The sequence below is a fragment of the Cyanistes caeruleus genome, chromosome 4, assembly GCF_971803275.1.
Source record: "Cyanistes caeruleus chromosome 4, bCyaCae1.hap1.1, whole genome shotgun sequence".
NCBI classification, from domain to species: domain Eukaryota; kingdom Metazoa; phylum Chordata; class Aves; order Passeriformes; family Paridae; genus Cyanistes; species Cyanistes caeruleus.
This window is the reverse complement of record NC_141704.1, coordinates 51,111,465-51,128,279: the sequence shown is the minus strand read 5'-3', so window position 1 is coordinate 51,128,279 and position 16,815 is coordinate 51,111,465. Positions and strand designations below refer to the sequence as shown.

Here is a 16,815-nt window from a genome sequence, read left to right as displayed (position 1 = left end):
CTGAAGGTACAAAGAAGGAGACTTTTCAGCCATGCTGAGTGACAGGACCAGAGGCAATAGACACAAACTGAAAGTCAGAAGAACACTTCTGAACTTCAGCAGTTTTTAATGTGAGGGTGACAGAACACTGTCAGAAGTTGCCTAGGGAAGCTGTGTACAACCAATTCTAGGCAGCCCTGCTTGAGCAGAAGGGTTGGACCAAGTAACCTTCATAGGTCACTTCCAACCTCAGCCATTTTGTGATATTACATCTAGATTCTATTAATGATCTTTACATAAGGATGTTACTGATTACAGACTATTTAAATAAGACGTAAGATCTTTGAGGGTGGAATTTTGCTTTAGAGAAAGATCTCTCAACTTATGTTCCTACTGCTCTTTTGAAAGGGGAGCAGCACACTTCTTTCATAATCATTGGTGGTTTGGTTCACTTGAGTGAATTGTCTGACTCTTAAATGAACTGGGTTCAGCTTTCTGGATCATCAGCATTCTAAACCCATGGAGGGAAAAAAATTTTTCTTGCCTAGCTTCTTAAATCTGCTCACATGCATCATGTGAATCAGTGGTATAAGGGAATTCACAGCCAATGGCAAAAAGTAGTTACCCCTTCCTTTTGTTGTCTGCCATGTCAGAGTTCATCCTAAGAAAAGGAACACGTTAAGGAGCAACGGTTTAAATTTTCAGCTTATTCAATTAGATTCTGTGGTCAACGGTGCTGATGGCAGCAAATGCATCAACAACTTACTGTACTTGCAAAAGAGCTTGATCTTCTTGGAGTACTGTCTTGGCTTAACATCTCAGTCTTGACCTGCCTACTCCAGATCTCAGCCCAGGTTGTCTGGGATCTGCGAACCATTCACTACTTTCTCTAAAAATAAGGTGTCTGTTTTTGCATGATTTCAGAGTAAAACCGAGTGAAACTCAATGGCTGGGATTTTGTTTTGCACAGACCTCCTGGGTGCATGTGGATCTGAAGCGGTGGGGGGGCTGGGACTGGTGGTGCAGGGAGCCACACAGGGCAGAGCAATGAACAGGCCAATGAACCGAATAGGCAGCTCAAGTCTTGCAAACAGAAACTGCAGCTTCACAGGCAATTTAGCTGGTACAATTTTTTCTAATTAATTACAGTAAACTACATATTAGCAAATGTTAACAGATCAGGGCAGATTTATGTCAGGGAAGGCTACTGTGCTAATGAATGGCCCCCGCATTAGCATTGCCTGGAGCAGCACATGCTCCTCTCTTGGTCTTTCCTTACCACATTTTCCCATTACCATCACAGCAGAAACAAGCCTTTCACATCCTGTAATCTCTGACCAGGAGGAAACTGGTTTAGAAGGTAAAGAAGGGAACTGGCAGATGGCTATTGGTATGAACTACAGCTCTGGTTGTTTTTATTTGGGCATTTACTTGAAGAAGCACAGGAACTATGGGGTACTGAGCACCTCTCAAAATCCATATTCCAGTCGTGGTTACTGCTAGAGTGGCTGTAGTTTGTACATGTTTGCATTCCAGCTAACTGAGTGTGGCTATCAACTTTTCTACTGGTTTTATTTTTTGTATACAAAAAAAGATTCTTAACACCTGTCACAACAAAAGATTATTTTTCACTATCATGCATTTTTTTTTTCATTAGTGCATATGATTTGAATTTTCAATATATCTGGCTTAAATAATATCTGGCTAATATAATATCTGGCTTAAAGAAGGAGAAATATTCTGTAGGTTTTGCTAAATGACTACTATAAAGCATTTGAGATCTTGGATTGGCAGGTGCTGTCAAAGCATAATATATGATCAACATACCTTTAAATCAATGAAAGACCAAGAGTATCACAATTCAGAGAGCAAACAAACCTAATTATTTACTCTTCACTCTGCTGCAGTCTGTAAGTGCAGACTCAAAATTAATGTACTATACTTTAGCCACCCAGCTAAAACCCACAAAAATCCATATAAAACACCTTCCAAATTCCTCAATGCCAGATTGTGCTAGTTTAAGAAAACTCTTTCTGTGATACCTTTTCATCTTTTAAATGTTATGTTTCTTATTAAATACCAATTAAATAGCAATTTGAAAGGATTGGAGTGATATTTTCACACATTCATAATCCAACTGTTGATAAAACTACTCCAAAATGCCTCTAATGGTACAATCTGCATTTCCCCCACTCTCTTGCCAGACAACTCAAAAGAAAACTTTACATACTGAATATTAGCAAATTGTCTGAAGATAGCACTGCGATTTTTTTATTTTTTTTTTTTTAATACCCCGTGAGTACATGATTAAGTCCTGGTTTGTAGGAATCACTAACTTATTGTTGATCCTTTTATTGGGCAGTCTGGATTTCACTCTATGGACATGTGCAAGGTTCCTCATTTGTTTTTACTCTTCAAGACAATTTGCATTTGTGATATAATGCCTCATTGAAGACAGGAAAAAGGAGAGAAATGCAGACGTACAGGTTTTCCTAACTGCTGTAGCTATTTTGAATCGTCCCATAAAACTTCCAGATCCTTTTCCTTGGAGAAAAGTGCAGGTGGTGGTGGGTTGCAGGAGTTGCTCCTAAGCTAAGCTCTTGCCAGCCACCAGCAAAGGGTGGAGAGGGGAGGGAGAAGGTGTTGGTGGGGCTGTGGGTTTCTGGCTGCTGCTCTGTGTGGGTTTTGGCAGCTTGTGAGAGGCAGGGCTGCTCAGAGAGAGCTAGGGGGAAACTGCCAGGGACTGGAGACTGGAGACCTTCAGTTTTCCTAGAACTGCTCTGTAACGTTTTCAAAAATGAGGAATTCCTGAGAATAATAGAGAGAGAAGGGGGTGGGAGAACGAGAACTAGAAATGGAGTGAAATCCCCGTGCATCATTCATTCACTGGTGAAAGGGAGAGGGAACGGGAAAAGACAGGAATGCAAAGCTTTTAACAGTTGAAATGTTGGTATTTCCAGTTTGGAAAACTTTGAATTATCTAAAAAATTATTGAGATTTGCTTTGCAATATTCCTGTTAAAATAATAACTAGAAAGTTAATTACTATTCCTTGTGCACTCCACTGATTGTCTCAGGTTGGATAAAGCTTTGTGAAGGTATTTTTTTCCCCTATACATAAATTAATATATTTTAAGACCAGAAGGGACTGTTCATCTGACCTCATGCATAACAAAGGCATCTCGTTTGCTGTATATTAATTATTGCTTCAAGTATGATTCAACAGCAGCATACCACAGAGAAATCTTCCCACTTCAAACCATTATTTCCATTTATATGTCTATGAGCTCTATTGTCCTTTTTTTTTTTTTTCAACCATCACTTCGGGAAGTCTAACTATGCAGGGGCTCAAGTCCAGTCGAAGTCTCCTCCTCTTGCTTCCCCTCCTCCAGTCCTGGGAAAGCAGTCAGTTAGTCTTCCTGATTAAGTACATGACTTAATTTTTGATCATGACAAAATTTGTATCATTACCTAAGCAAATGACATAAAACAATGCTGGTAAAGCAGATTTATTGGGTTTTTTCACCATTCCTCTCACAAAAGTGCCAATAGCATCTGTAGTGGTATCTGAGTTGTTGGGTTTTTTCCTCATTTAACTGGTTAATTAGAATATATATGCAAATTAGGGTCAAAGATTGTCCCTGTAGGACTTTACTCAAAAATTACTCCATGTTTATAGTTGCATTTCAAGAGCTGCTGGTTTCTAATCTGTGCTGTGTGCTCTATTGACTTTACGGCATTCTAGTTTACTGTTCATAACATTGTCTGGTGTCCTGTCAAATAATATTTGATTTATTTGCATGTGTTACCTTTATCAAATCCATAATTTCACTTGCTATTAAATACTTCATTGCTCTTGTAGACAAATTGCCTCTTGGTGTTTTTTTCTTTAGAGAGAAGGGAAAATAGAGGTGACAGGCTGGAGCTGTGACAAGGCAAGAAATTGGGAAGGATACAAAGAAAAGGATCTGACTGAGGGCAGTATGGACAATGAAAGGCTTAAGCAGGACCAGCTTAAGCAGAGCACCAAGTGTGACTCCCTGGGGAGCACAAGAGAGGAAGCACTGTGGTCCTGATGGGAGTGTGGAGGCAATAACTCCACCTGACAGTCAGAGCTGAAAACCTCAGACTGGTATATCTGAATTCCTGTGAATATCAAAGTGATATCTATGTGATTCCTCATCCTTCTGTCCTGTGTTACACCTGGCCTACTGTAATGTCATCATAATAAATGTATTACAGAAGAACAATAAGATTTCTCCCTTTTCTTATTTCCTGTACATTAGCACATGGACCATGAGGTGGGATTATATAGTTAATTATTTTCTACATGTACAGGATATTCAGATAATAGACTCAATTTGTGTTCTTGGAACAGCAGATGTATTAGTTTCTCCAGTAAGACATTCCTCTTCCAGCATAGAAAAAACATAAGAAATCAGGAATGGCAGTTACGTTGTATTACAGTCAACACCCCTAATTTAATGAACTTTTGATAATAGTCTCAATAAGATAGTCTGCTGCTTTGTTGAAAATTACATCTTGCAAAATCCCTACTAACAACAAGTAGACAGGGATCATCCACACAAATACTTTTATTACGTGTAAATCTTTTGTATTTAACAACTAACCTCAAATGAATATAGCACACTGAAATAAAAGCTAACTATTTTCTTTGAGTGGGTTACTTCAACTGGCTTCAGTAATGTCTTCAATATATATTCTCAGCTCGGTTTATCAATAAGAAACTTTGAGCAGAGGTTTTGGTTTGTTGGTTTTGTTTTTGTTGAAGTTTGATTTGCTTCATCTAGAAGGGAACAGATCCAGTAGTGTGCCACTCTAAGGCACTTTCCAAGTTGTGCACATAAAAAACTAGTACTGGAGTAATGCACTAGCCTCTCTAATAAGAAGAAATGTTCTAGGATGTATTTGGGAGAGAGAGGATGAAAAAGATAAGGGAAGTGGCATGTTGTCCTACAACAGTGGGAAGCCTGATGAAAATAAAGGGATTTTCTTAACAAATTGACCAAGACTCCAAGGCATTGAAAAAAAGACAGCTACAAAGAATAAGGAAAAAACACATTCATTCTTCCAGTGTGCAGTCAATATTTAAAGGTTTATAATTCTGAAAAGGTGGTTGTGGTTTTTTTAAATTTTTTTTTTCCATCAAACTCCCTTTTCTAAAAAGAGAATGAGAGTATTGTTCTTCCAATTTAAGTTTAGTGAAACAGGACTTTTCACCACACTTATACATAAATGTGAAGGGTAAATCATGCAGGTATTTCACAGGACTCTTTCCAAGTGATAGCTCACATGGGCAAACACCTGGGTTGCTATTCTGATGAGATCCTCAGAGCCAGCATGTGGTTTGTCCAGTGCTAGACATGCTGGGTCAGGCAGATATTCTCACATGGCAAGACCAATTCCTTGGACCTTCTCTGGCTATAGGCAGTGGCTATGGGATGTGCACCAGGTGTGTGTTAAGTGCAATCTCACTGAGTGCAGATATTCATAAAAGATGTTGCTGGCATCCTTAAGCTCCTGTAGGTTTTATAATTAATTTCTGTTTTGCTTACACTCTGTTGTATTTCCTTTCCATTCCCTTGGTGGGTAAATAAGATTTTGCTTCCGTGATGTCTCTTACAGAGCCTCTGCTTTACCAGGTGACTCAGCAGTACAAATAGGATATGGATTAGTTATGTGCAAACAATCACATCTATGCTGAATTACCCAGAGCACACAACAAACAAAGTATGTTGACATTATGCTTCTATCCAGACTTTCTGGCAGCTGCAGGTGCTGCAAAATGCTACCTGATCTGGCACAAAGTTAGAGTGGAGTGACAAACAACACCCAATTCTGCATAAAGCCTGAAAGCATAACAAGAACCTCAGCTTTTGTTTGGTTTTAACAAATTTGCAGAAGATTGAGTTCAGGCTATGTTAGAGGGCATTTTTTATTCTGTAGCCAAGGTATTTTTAGAATGTGGTACTAAAATCCCTAATCCGGATTTACTGTATCGTCAAACAGCTACTTGAGTTTAATGGCAAGAAGGGTTGTTGAGAAAATGTAACCCAAGTCAATAGAGCAAAATCACTTGGAAAACATGATTCTCTTATTGGTTTGTCTGGTTTGACAAATGACTCTTAAGAGTCAGCAGAAACAGAAGAAAATTGTTGATTCTGGCTTTCTGATTCAAAAAGCAGATTACTATGTATTCAGCATTATATAAAGCTAATTGCATTTAATATAAGCTGTTCACAAACATATCTCAGCTATGACTTTATAGCTACAAATCAGTCTGTGGCATGTTCTGCTTCCTTGAATTAACCTCTGCGTTGGTGGGCAATACATGGAAAATGGCTCTGACAGTTCATGTCATCTGGCTTAATCTTCTCCCTCCCTAACTCTCACAAAATGAAAATTTGGCAAATTACTTCATGCTAATTGCCATGAATAATAATATATAATATAATATAATATAATATAATATAATATAATATAATATAATATAATATAATATAATATAATATAATATAATATAACAATATAAATAATATATAATAAACATAATCTAATATCTGTTTTAATTCTCTAAAATATCAGTATTTTCTATTTTCAAATATATTGCTGTGCTTGATAATACTCTAAAAGAGTTTCTCTGTTGAAGAAAATAAGCAGGTATTTATAAATGAAGCAAGGCTCTTAACTGTTTTGCATGCAAAGCATAGAATGAAATCCAAAAATTTCAGTTAATTTCCCCTGACAGGCCTGGGGAAACAGACACTTCACATGGAACCCCAGATCCTTATACTGTGCAGAGACCTGCTCAGGTTCACTAGAGAAGTCAGACATATATTAAACTGACATACACTTTGGTGCTCAATGAATGTCGGCCAAAAAGTGCTTCTGTCTGTTTGAGATCTGCCACTTGCTCCCCTTCCCCCTGCACTGGAAACGTGAAACCATTCCCTTAAGTAATTGAGCAGGATTCAGCTTTTCTTCTGAAAGTTATTGACTGGACCTTTTTACATAAAAGCCTGGGGATTATAGCAGTTGCAAATGAAGCACTTAATTAATTTTGTTTCTTACCCTGAAAGAATTCATATGCATGTCTGCCACCTCCCTCCCAGGGAAATGTGAACCCCTAAGCCACACACTGACAGAGGGTGAAGGGCAGAGCAGCAAGAAGACACACAAAGTGCTCACAGGCCCTTCTTGTGGAGCTGGAGCATGCAATTTCACAAGTCAGTGAGCCATACAAACCTGGCTTTAGAGTCTGGTGGTTAGTCAGTCATATGGAAAGAGGTATCCTGGGTTTTGACTCATCTATTTTATACTAAATAACAAGATTTAGACTGTCTGTATGAGGATTTGTGCATCCACCTCTCTCTGCCCACTTGCCAGCCACAGTGCTGACAACTGCAATGTTCACAGCTTAGTTCCAGCATGAATGCTGCAGCTTCATTTCAACTGCAGGTATATGCTTGCTTCATGGAGTCCTGCATCAACAGAGGACCTAAACTTATGCTTCCCTGGACTGCAAGTAAACTTTTGTTTCCCTGGACCTTCATGGCGTACCTGCAAAAGTTTCATCTAGAGTATTACTTTTGTACTGTGCTGTGATCAAGGTTGTTCATCTTGTGACTGTCCTCCCTCAAGTACCTCAGTCACCTGACTTCTACAGAGGATGCTTCTGCAGCAGGTTCTGGGATACAGAACTCTGGATTTACATGCTGTCACCAAAGATTTTATGTGCTTGAATCCAGATCTGCAAAACAGTCTCTCTATGAAATTCAGCGCTAATACTGAGTGTAGGATTGTTCATATTTGTATTAAATAGAAAATATAAAAGCAGGTAAGAGGATTCTATTTTTTTGGCCATTTTCATAGCACAGAAGATACCTGTGACACAGCACAAAAAATCAGAGTTATACTTTTCCATCTGTATGGAAAAATCTGAGGTGGAAAAATATCATATGGACCTTGCATTAGTGGCTATGCAAGGCAACATATACAATATGGCTACAGTCAGACATGATAAGTAAAACAAAAGAAATTGAATTCTGATTACATTGGTGTTTCAGGATTAATCAAAACTTTGTCACTTGGCTAGGTATCCCGACCATATTTCAAGTTTGTAGCCTCTACCAAATTCAGGATTTTTTAAATTTTTTTTTTATTTTTTTTACATTTTAGAAATGTTACTGTAATGGTCCCAGTTGTTCCATGACATTTTTAGTGATCACAGTTTTGTGTAAGTGGAGTTATGTCTCAGAAGTATGAGTGGTTTGTCTGTGTGTAAATGCTGCCAACAGTTTATCTTTTCTAATCTCACTTTTGCCATTAACTAACATTGCGGATCTGCATTCATAATTTAAGTTTGATTACTGGTGTCACTTAAATTTGAGCTCTGCCACTGAATTCAATGGAGATAACTTAGGCCTTTATCCATTTAATCTCCTGTTTCTGTATTACCAAGACAAGATGAAAAATTATTGTGCTGGATGCTGAAAGAATGGTCAGGTCAGAACAGATATTATGCAGCTGAATCTTGAGATGCGTAGGCGTTTTATGTTAAACTGTCACTAGTGAACACAAGTGGCACTGGGAGTTGGGGACAGAAGCCCAGCCCTGCCCCTCCAAACCGAGGGTCCAGCTTCAAACATGGGCTGCAGCAGGGGCATCTCCAACCTGCTCTTCTCCTAGCCTTGTCACTCCGGCCTGCACATCCCAAGGGATGTGATCTCCAAGTTACCCTCTTGCTTGGCACCTTGCCACTGGTGTGCTGGACATGTGCATTTACTCCCTTGGGATAACTCAGAAATAAATTTCAGTTCTCTCACTTCCTGAGAGTGGGTATTCTATCAACTAAGCAGTTATGCACTCTATGCTACCATAGGGTTAGATGTGGTTAATTATAGTCTTGGCCACAATTAACATTTCACTCTTCTCTGGGGACTTCTAGCTGAGTTCAAGTACCAATCCAGCTCACCCATTAAATAAGAGGAACTGGGGAGAGATAAGCATCCATTTTCCACTTCTGAGCATACATGGGAGACTAAAGGTAAAACCTCAGAAATTTTTAAGCTAAAAGGACATCACCTAATGAATTTATGTAGTTTACATGGGACAGCCCTGAAAATTAGGACAGACCGCTTTTCTCTGGGATTGTGGCAAGAGCCACAATCCATTTCACAGTTTAGAAGGAACTTGTTCTGAGGAAATATGTCTGAGAATTGGTAGAAAAAATTAACAGTATTACATTTTTCTTCCAAGATTTACAAATGTATGTTACTAGTGATATTGTGATATCTTAATATCCTTCAGATTTCTGCTAGGATTTACATCTTTGTACATCTATGGATTTAGCTCACTGTCTGTATCACTTGCTTCCTCACAAAAGAGCAGATAATAATCAGCAAATGCAAATGCAAAAAAAAAAAAAACCAAACCAAAATTACAACAAACTAAAAAAAAACCCCAAACAAACAAAACCCTCACACAACTTGACACTCCCACCACCCCCCCCCCCCAAAAAAAAAAATAAATTCTCTTTTCAATACTGTTCTACATATAATATTCTCAGATCACTGGAGTGAGAGTTTAATGCAAATTTTTCAGACAGGTAAACAAGCCTGGGAAAACACCACCCTCTGGGAAAGATGCCCTGATGCATAAAGCCAGATAAACACAGAAAAATTTTTAATGAGATAGGTGGGAGACAGGACCCCAGCCTGAAGCAGAATGGAGAGGACAGGCAAAGAGCAGAGAGCAGTTTAATGAATTTGTGTTTACAGTTACTGACACAGTGAACTGAAGATACGTGCAATTGGCTCTCTCATAGCTTGTTTTCGTGTCTCTTTGTCCTAAAATTAGACATACTCTCCAGCATGAAAGCTGTATGGTGGCCAATCCACTATGTCAAGGTCTCTGGGAGAGGAGTAATTCTACTCAAAAATCAGAAAAAAAAATCAAAAGTCAGAAATACTAGGTGATAAACACAAACAGTGAAAATCTGGCCTGAACAAAAACAGCCATTTTATCATGCAAGCAGAGGAGTGGAGAGGACTGGCAGGAGCCACAATTTAACCAGATGCAGTAAGAATTGGTAGAAGCTGATGATCTGATACATGTCCACTCTTTCTGTTTGCCCTTCTGTAATTCATACAGCTTTTGAATAGCTGCTAGCTTATGTAATACATAGAATTCATGGTGTGGCCTGTCTGAAGGAATAATATTTGAAAAATTCTATTTTGAATTCCTCACTACTTTTGCCAAATGAGAGTTACTGTCTTAGCTGAGCATTCCTCAGTGTCTTCTAAATCACCATGCCTTTGTATAATATGTATTATTAAGTACTTTGTAAACAGCTTTATGTTCAATAAGATGCTACAAAGAAGGAGTTTTGATGGATTAGGTTTCTTTTCTAGGATCATAAAGTATTTTCCTACCTAGTTTGGAATACTTTTTGTTTCCCATGATGCATTCACTTGAAGCATTGCTCTCTCTGTAGTGTTCTGAAGTTAGAAGGTAGTGGCTGCATTCATTATACAGTAATATAAGCTGCTGCCATCCAATTCACATGGCCTTTACAACTTCACCTAATTGTGTCTCTTGTGTGAAAGACCTAAGTAAAGTCCATTGAATTTATAACCATGGATCAGCATAGTATAGTGTTATTAAATCTTTATCATGAGAATATAAATTAAGTTACAATGATTATTGTCTTCAGCCACCTTTTTTTTTTTTTTTTTTTAAATAGGACAGGAATGACTTTGCAATATTTTCCAAAATCCTTACAAAGTTTCTTCTGTGACCTCAAAGGATCATCTCCTTCAACATCACTTGTGAAGTCCTTACAGCAATACCTTGGTTAAGAGATGCCAACTAACCTTACTGATTTCAGCTGATTCAGGTGTTGCTGTGTGCCGTGCTTTACTGGTTGGGACATGAGATTCCTGAGTTCAAAAATAAGCCTTGCATAGAAGCAGTGGTCTCATGCAGTGCTAGGAAAAGTTCAGTCCAGTGTGGATAGAGCTTGGATACAAGGCTGTGTTGAGATTTTTCTCCACAGCTGTCAACATGAAAGACAGTAGCCTGTCCCAAGGAGTAAGAAGGTATCACTCAAAGGATAGGCAAGGAAGTTTCATTTAGCAAGATCTCTCTTTGTTATTTAGTCTTGGCTAGGTAGGTAGTAGAACAGAGGTTTTTTTAGTATAAGCTGTTCAAGTCTGATTCTTGTAGCATAAAGCTAACATGGAAATTCTGTGGTCTTCTCACCTATGCAGACTTGATGAGAATCCCCATCCATGTGAGGTGGCCTTTTCACAGATCTGGTAAATTTGTTAACAGGACTGAAGCACTAATTCCAGTACACTTCTTATTTAAATGTTACTCTTTGGTTAATAAGAGCAGTGTACAGAATATGCTCAGGTGCTCAGTCGAGAGTCAGCTCAGCAACCAATGGCAAAGCTCCCAGATAAGAAATAGAGCGATGCTAATTTTTTGTGGGAATGAGTCATGCTGCTTGAGACACACTGTAGTTCTGCCCACACTCAGTAATAAGAAAACAATGTAGTAAAATGTTATGATAATAGGTTCCCAGAACTAGCAATGAAGTATAAACACCTGTATTCCCATTCCCTGCCTTTAAATCAATTGTCAAAAAGCCAATCCTTTCCTAATGAGTTAATATTTGCACCCACAGCAATCAATGAGAATTTTGTCTCTGACTTGTAAAAGGCTCCAGGGAGAGCCTTCTCTATTCAGTATTATTTAAAATATCATGGACATACATGCAATAAAAATGCTAAATGGAGAATAAGGCATTGGAATCACTAGACATATTCCAGCTGCCTTCAGTGGAAAGAAATTTACCTCAATGTGGCCTGGAAAAGAAGTTCAAGAAAAATGTACATACTCCAGGTATTTCTTGTTTTCTCAAAGTTTTATTTTATTGTTAGAAGGAAGTAATTTTTTATGTGATTCCCACAGAAGCTCAGATATTTAGCTTGATATAATTAGTCACAGAATATTAGAACAACTAATACTGGGTCAGAGTGAAGCACCTTGTTTCTCCCCGAGGAAAGCAGTTCATGCCTTGGAAAAGGCATCATGCATGATACTTCACATGCCTGTTTTTTCCAGCCTTCTGCAGCCCATAGATTCCCTGAAATCACAGCTGTATCTTTGTAATTTAGGGCCATGAATGCATTATTTTACTCTATACTTCTTATATTACTTGTTAACCAGTTCATATTTTGGCTTCTCTAGTAAGTATTCTTTACAGTGAATTCTATGACTTAAGTAGTTATACACAATGCACAAGTCTTTCCTTGCACACTAGTGCTTGATAACTTCATTTTTTGCCCCTTAGTTTTGTCTATAAATGTCTAAATAACTACATTGTCTTCATCTTCACTGACTTACAATTTTTTTCGGCGACTTCCAGCATAATCCATTGAGTCTTCTGCAAATTTACAGGTTCTAGTCAACTTAACCTGTGCTGATATGGAAGGAAATCAATATTCTTGATTATAATTGTTGCCTTTGTACCTGCTCTTGTGCTATTACATTCTTTTGACATGAATAAGGAAATAATAATCAAAATGGCATCCTGTCAAATTTATAATAATCACATTACTGTTATTAATTATTATTATTATTATTATTATTATTATTATTATTATTATTATTATTATTATTATTTAAATTTTATTCTAAGATTTTCACTATTCACTTTTGTAACCAGTACTGAGCATTAAACAGATTTTTACAAACTTATTTACTAACTCTAAGATCACTTTCTATAATAGTAATATTAGTTTTCAGCCCAGTATATAGATCTCATTAGATCTAGTTATGTTTATGATCCTGCATTTATAAGCATTACATTTTTCTTGAAAGTTCATTATTCAGCCAGCAAATATTATGAATATTCATTTTTAAAACCTTGAATTAACAGAAACTGTAAAATCATCTTCCTTTTCTAAATAATTTATTATTATACTGAACAATGCAAGCCTCAGAACAGATCCTGGGCATCTCCTTTTCTTGTAAAATCAGCTGGTTTTTTCTACTCTTTTCTTGTATACTTGGATGAGATCTGAAATTTAATGGGATCTTTGATGCTACAATTTCAGCTTTTTTCCTTCGAAATGAATGCTGTAAACCAGTTTTAAAATCTACACTCTACTACATAACCTGTATTTCCTATGTCTTCCTGCTCTTGAGAAGCTTTCCAATCCTCTGGTAAATTTGTGAGGTACAACTTTCTTCTGCAATACTACTGTCCATTCTTCCTTACTATAAAATATTTGTCACTTTTTGATTGATGAATGGATATTTTATGAAGGCTTCTACTAGTTTTCCTAATATGAATGTAAGATTTCACAGTCTGCAGCTCCTTAATCCTTTTTGGAAGGTTTTTTTAAAATCCCATTGTTTTTAACTCCGTTGTTAAGATAATTACAAATATTAGCTCTTCCCATTTGATAAATAAATTCCAACTCCTTTTCTGAAAACATGGACCTGTCATTAGCTGTGCTGTGCAGTTAAAAAAAGGATGCAAATTTCTATATCTCCTCTGTGTAGTAAAAACAACCACAAAATTCTGCTTTGCTTAAAGCAGTTCCCTTGTCCCACTGAAGTGAGCAGCTTTTCCTTCACAGCAGAAAGCAGGTATTAGTAATGCAGTTAGTCATTGCAGTCACATCCCTGCAATCTGCCCACTGAGGCAAGCTGAGAAACCAGCTGAATCAATGACTTCACCTCTGTTTACTTTAGTGGACAGGAATTAAGGACTTACTTAATTGTACTGGGAGTTGGATACCTGCATACTCACAGAATGTGCTGAGAAGGATTGAAGTTCTGCCTTCGGGCAGGAAAGGTTTTTATTTGCTACATTTATTGCCACTGATTTCTGTTTTATCTCGGGGTAAGACCTGGAGAGGTTTGGTTCACTCTCATGAAAAGCAAACCAATTTCAGGATCACAGTATCAGGATTTCTCATTGAATTTATAGGACTTGAAGCCTTGGGCATCTCTGTCCAAAATTCTATATATGTCTACAGCTTGGGGTTTTTTTGATGGCTGTGTTTTTATGTTGTTTAATGTGCTACCCCTCCACATTGTTGTGATTTTAGAAAGCACTAGTCCCTGTGGCAGAAGTAATCTTCTGCCTTATTGAAGTGTGTATGTTCCCATCAGCTTCTTAGGAAAATTTAACTTCCTAACTTAGATTTCTCTGGCCAAGACAGCTATGAAAGTCTAGCAGTGTAGAACACTGCCATCAGGAAAACAGGGTTTGGAACTGAAAAAGTTTCTGCTGGGCTGATGGAAACTTGGCACATTGTATGATAACTTAATGAATGCTGCTGGAAAATAGACCCTAAAACTCCTGGCAGCAGAAAGTAAGCCAGAGCTGGAGGTTTAGTAAACAAGCTGCTCATGCACAATCCACAAGGGTGGGACTGCTGTTGGTCACTGCAACTTCAAGTGCTGGCTGTTAAGGGGCAAAGGACTAAGGCAGAGAGGAGCTGCACCAGCAAGCTCTCCCAGATCTCTCCCCACTCCCACCCTCTCTTAAAACACATGCCAGAGAAGAGCTGCCATACAGGCACTGTCCTCTAAGGTGGTGAGACCGTGCTTTAGCATTTTATTCAGGTATCTGAGTGACTGCTCTATTTGCAAAGTCTAAAATACATAGCCTCAAAGGGCCCCCTTGGCTGTCACTTAACACTGCAGAGGTTGATTATTATAAGAACTGAAGTTTTTATCAGTTAAATTTCTTCCATGTCTAAGTTTGCAACTTCTCATACATTGGAGTTGCCAAAACGTCATCATGTGACTGCCTTTAGCTTAGGTTTCAAACATATTTGAGGTATATAAATCAGACATTATTCTGCCTGACTGGCTGGCAGGGCCTAAACCAGCCAGCAGACTCAGATCAAATCTAAATTTCTGCTCTTCATTTAAAGTGAGACCAGATGACATAATACCCTTTTTACTTTTGTGGTTACAGCATTACAGCATTATCCTGTACTTAATTTCCTTCTCTGCTTGAGTGCTTATCTCAGCAAGTGGATGATGAGGTGCTCATTTTGACGGAGAGCTGTGTCAAACTGCTGTCTGGGGTGTGTTTTGAGACAGCAGGAAGAGGCTTATGTTCAAATTAAACAGGAAATATTCACTGGGGAGGTGGTGAGAGCCTGGACTCTTCATCTTTCCTATCCTGGATGAGCAGGTTCTAGATGACATGAATTTCACTAGATGATGGTAAAGGTTTTTGTATCCTTTAGATTTCACTGCAGAGAGAAGGACAAATTACTGTGCTCTGAAGTGCTCAGTAATCTTAAAAATTGGACATCCAAAACATGCAGATGCCCATTGCCCTGTGCTGGAAAAGTCAAAACTCTGTCTCCCAGTCTGAGGTGCGAGATTTAATTACACAATAGGATAACAGAGGGGTAATTACACTCCTCCTCCTGTGTCTTGTGAGAAAGGGGTTGTTTAGGGACCTGCAATCAAGGACAGATGATTTCTGCTGGGTCCAGGGCTGCCAGATCTGTCTCACAGCAGCTGCTCATCCCTACCTTCTTCAGGCTGTCAGCACAAACACACAAATTTGCTTCAGGCACAACAAAAGATATCAGCTCTAACAGTGCAGATTGTTGGCATCAACTTGGTTGAATTTCCTTGGGGTAAGGTAGGGAGTTACCCCACAGACTGAGTCAGTCATGGGTGGCCTGGGGCAGGAATCTCCAGCTAGGGAAAAGAGAAAACATCTGCTCCTGCCCTAATTTCAGGAGGGAGTTCAAAGTTAAAAATACCTTAAGTGGGAATTTTTTCCATTTATTTCAGAACTCCATGCTGAAATGGGTTTAAAGGCTCTGGATGCACTTAAATCTCTCTTTGGAACAGTCCACTACCTAATCATGCTTTTCTTCAAGTAAGCTCTGTTTCTCTCTCGCTTGGAGTCTGGTTCTGGTCTCCTTGAAACTATTCCCAAAATGCCCCTCAGTGTGGCAGCAGAAAGACTAGAGAATGCAGGGACAAGTGCTGTGCAGTGTGTCACCTCCACTATCCTGAATGCCTCCAGACAGGTTGAGAAGGTCCCTGTCCCCACCAACCTCTGCAATTCCCAGATTCTGGCTTCCTTCTTAAACCTCTCCTCTCCTTCCTCTTCTTGAGTACTTTTTCTTCTCGCCTCCTTTTTACTAGATCTGAACTTTGACTGATACTGCATGGGGCTTTTTTCTGCAGATTTAGAAGCTTCAGCAAATTCTGCCAGGGCCAGGAGAGCCTGGGGAAGGGAGAATGAAGGAATTGGGATGGGTTGGTGTGTATCAGGTGTGCATCAGCCAGCCTTGATCCATTGTCACAACTACTCGTGCAATTGCTCCTTGACCAGTTCAGCCACATGGACATTAGTTTCAACAGATTAAGGGCCAAAAACCTTGGATCTTTTTGACCAAACAGGTTAGAAATTAAGTACATTAGCACTTTATCTTGGTGGATCTGATGGCTCTAATGGAATGAGAAGATGGAGCTTGGGATGAAATAAACTATAGGTGTCTATAAAATTATACCCAGTCCTAACTCTACATAGAAGGGAAAGTGAAATGTCAGCTCTGTGTGCCAGCAAGGTCACTGAATCTCACTAGGACTAAGAAATTTCAGAAGAAAGCATCATCCAGGAGTAAATTCTAAGGGTGTATTTTTGGATTTGTAATTTCCAGGTTACAGACTTCTTGGTAAAAACTTTTAGTATGTTTACCAGGGGGTGACCTGATATATATGGCTTTTTAGAAATAAAGCAACTTTTCCAGATTCC

At 38.6% G+C, this 16,815-nt stretch overlaps 2 long non-coding RNA genes across 2 annotated transcripts in view; both read left to right on the top strand.

Annotated features, from left to right (window-relative positions):
- The window catches only part of LOC111932265 (uncharacterized), a 32,293-nt gene extending 24,457 nt beyond the window's left edge, over positions 1-7,836 (top strand). Inside the window, exon 8 of the long non-coding RNA XR_002866045.2 lies at positions 7,458-7,836. This is a non-coding gene — a long non-coding RNA (uncharacterized LOC111932265). The remainder of the gene's footprint in view (positions 1-7,457) is intronic.
- The window catches only part of LOC147653637 (uncharacterized), a 689,274-nt gene that overhangs the window by 321,754 nt on the left and 350,705 nt on the right, over positions 1-16,815 (top strand). The window lies entirely within an intron of this gene.